The sequence below is a fragment of the Eulemur rufifrons genome, chromosome 29 (genome assembly GCF_041146395.1).
Source record: "Eulemur rufifrons isolate Redbay chromosome 29, OSU_ERuf_1, whole genome shotgun sequence".
Lineage (NCBI taxonomy): Eukaryota > Metazoa > Chordata > Mammalia > Primates > Lemuridae > Eulemur > Eulemur rufifrons.
Genome location: NC_091011.1, coordinates 61,623,453 through 61,626,813, shown reverse-complemented (window position 1 = coordinate 61,626,813; position 3,361 = coordinate 61,623,453).

The following is a 3,361-nucleotide window of genomic DNA, read 5'->3' as shown; positions in this document are numbered from 1 at the left end:
CGCCACTTCCTCTCGCTGTCTCTCTAGGTTCTTCCTCTCGGGCCAGAGAGGCCCTGTCTGCGCAGCCGCCGGCCGTGCTCTGTCGCTCTCCCTGCTGGCCGGGGGTCGGGACGGCAGCTCAGGAAGCGCTCGGGAAACGATGGGAGCGACGCGGGGGGAGGGGAGGAGGCCGTCCCTCTCAACCACGGTCAAGTCCCCTCCGCTTTATTGGCGCTCTCGATGGAGTTCTAAGATATCCCTCCCTGGACGCCATAAATTCAATATCAATTAAATTTATATGTTAGATGATATCCAGATATTCTGAGAGTGTGAATGGTCTTGTTAACTAGGAGCTTCAGTGTAGGGTTATTTGGTTCAGCTATTTAGCTGGGGATTTCCAACGAATGTCAGTATCTTTAGAGCTTTCTTTTAAGGCTGGTCAGATTTCCTAGAGATGACCCTCCAATTTCCTGCTTGGAGGGTGCAGATGTGGTTGGAGCCTTCTGGGAGCTGACTGGAAGAAGAGAACTGAGCATCTAATACGCATTTTCCCAGTGCAGACACCCCAAAACTCTTTTACCAAGGAAGAGGAATGGGAGTTACCTAGCAGCAAGGGGTAGGTGGACGACCTTACAAACAAGCTAACATGGAAGGCCATACCATAGAGACCAAAACGGGGGAAAAAAGCAACCCTTAGAAGAAACAGAAACCATTCACTGAAAATAAAACTCAAATATATATGCACATATATGTGTGTGTGTGTATATATATATATATAAAGACAACTCAAATATATAAAGAAAATTCAAATATATATTTATATGTAGATATAGACATAAATATATAGTTGATGTCCTAAGATATGAGTTACCATTACAAGCATAAAACAAGAAAAGGATACTATTTAAAAAGGAGCATTCAGAGACAAAAAATATGATAGCAGAAATGGAAAGTTCAAGGGTTGGAAGATAAATGTTGGGAAATATCCTAGGGGAAAAATAAGCTAGCGGACAAAGAAATGAAAAATAGAAAAGAAAAGATAATAAATTAGAGGACCACTCCAGGGGAGTCCAAAATATGAAAAACAAGGATTCCATTAGCCAGGCATGCTGCTGGGTGCCTGTAGTCCCAGCTACAGGGACTGAGGCTACAGGAGGTTGAGGCAGGAGAATCTCTTGAGCCCAGGATTTCAAGGTCACAGTGAGGTATGTCATGCCATTGCACGCCAACGGAGTGATGGCCCGTGTTAGAAAAAAAAAAATTAAAATTAAGTAAATAAAAAGAAAAGTAAGCATCCCAAAATCAAATACAAGCAGGGTTTGGGGAGGGAGGGATCATCAAGAAAATAATTCATGAAAATTTCCCCAAACCCAAACATGAGTTACCAATTGAAATGGCCCACTGATTGTCCAGCACAATTCACAAAAATTGACCCATTCCAAAGTTCATCACTGTGAAACTGCAGGAAACAAAATAAAGAAAAACTGGTTGTTGTTTATAAGCCACTTGGTCTATGATATTTTTGTCATAGCAGCTCAAATGCACTAAGGCACTGGGTTTCATTTTTTGGCCTTGTTCCTGATTTTTTTATGTGACCACACCATATTTATCCTTTTTCCTTGTTTTTCCCCGTACCGCTCGGTTCCCAGTGTGAGGTCTTATCTTTTTCCTCCTATTTCTGTGTGCTCTTTCTCCCAGGGGTTCACCCCCTTCTCCCAACTTCCAATTATAACTTTACAGGGCTAAATTATAAACTATGACCTTGTACCCTTTGTTATTTCTTCCAAAGAGAGAAACTGGTCAAAGGATCAAGAATCAGAATACCTTTGGATTTCTCAATAGCAATGAAGAAAACCAGAAGACAGGTGAGCAATTTGATCAAATTTCAAAAGGAATTTTATTTATCTATTTATTCATTTATTTATTTTTTACTGTCAAGTATGTACAGCAAAGGAAATTTACTTAAAGCTAGAATTCTATCTTGATTAATAAACAATCAAATGTAAGATTAGAAATGTTTAGACGTTCAATATCTCAAAATATTTAACTTTCATTTACTCCTTTCTCAGGAGACTACTGAAGGTTGTTCTCCCCCAAAATCAGACAGTAAACCAAGAGAAAAGAAGACTTAGGATATAGGACGCAAAAGGTACAACACGGGAGAAAAAATGAACAGAGATGCCCTGTCAACTGTGCACTAGGCATAGATCGGTGAAGGTCAGAAAGCTCCAGAAGAGACTTCTTTAGAAAGATGAAACTGATAGAACACCTCATCTGTCTAAACCTCTGGAGGGGGAAGATTCAAACAATCATTAAGGAGTTTGGGCTTGACATAGTGATGAATAGTAAACCAAAATAAGATCATTATGAACTAGAGGTAAAACAAAAAGCTGTGCAGGAGAAGAGAAGTAATTATAGTTTCCTAAGATGTGAATAACATTTACCTAAGATGTGAATAATCAAGTAAACACAAATCAAAAAAATAAGTACAATATAACTCTATCAGGCATGTGGACGAATGTGAAGTATGGAGGAGAAGGAGGAAGGAAGGAGAGCTAAACCTTCATTTTACATTAAGTGAAGTCAATAGATAATGCCTAAAAGTGAAAAATCAAGAAATAGCAATACAAGCACATTTATATAGAGAGATGAAAGTAAATACCAAAATAATCAGTTAAAAGAAGTGAAATGACTGCCTTTGAGAAGGTAGAAACAGGTAAGGGGAGAGGTGCGGATACTGTCCCTGCTGTTTCCTTGCAAACCTTAAAAAGTTTCTATAGAATTATTTGACTCTAAATCACAGACATGTATAACTCTGGGGAAAAAATTAAAAATAAAATTAAAGAAGAAAAAAGATTGCCCTAAACCCAATTTTTGCTTCTGAAAAATTCACTTTCTGGTAAAGGAAACAGACGTTGAAATAAATAATTTAAGATTAAGTGTATCAGTTCAACAACAGAAATGTTTGCAATGACTGAGGGAACATAGAGAACAATGAACTGGAGCGTGAAGAAAAGCATCAAAGTTGGACAGAATACGAGGCAATAATAGGGATGAAAGAAGAGACAAATTGTGTGTGCTAGGCACTTAGCAATCCATGGTGCTGGTGCAGAGTTGAAAGCAGGATACTGTGCATTATACATAATATACATGTTAGGATGGAATTTTAAAGTTGATGAGAACATTCAACTGTTAAATGTTTATTAGAGCAAGTTGGAAGAGGGGAGAGGCTTTGAACTTCTGTGTTAATTTAAGCATAAAAGCCAATAAAGAGTTGCCCATTTTGGAAAACAGAAAACTAAACATATGTGTTTCACTGGGACCTTGTCTAAGGCAGTTTAGGCTGAAATGTAAAAAAGGTCAGTTTTGACCATAGACTCAG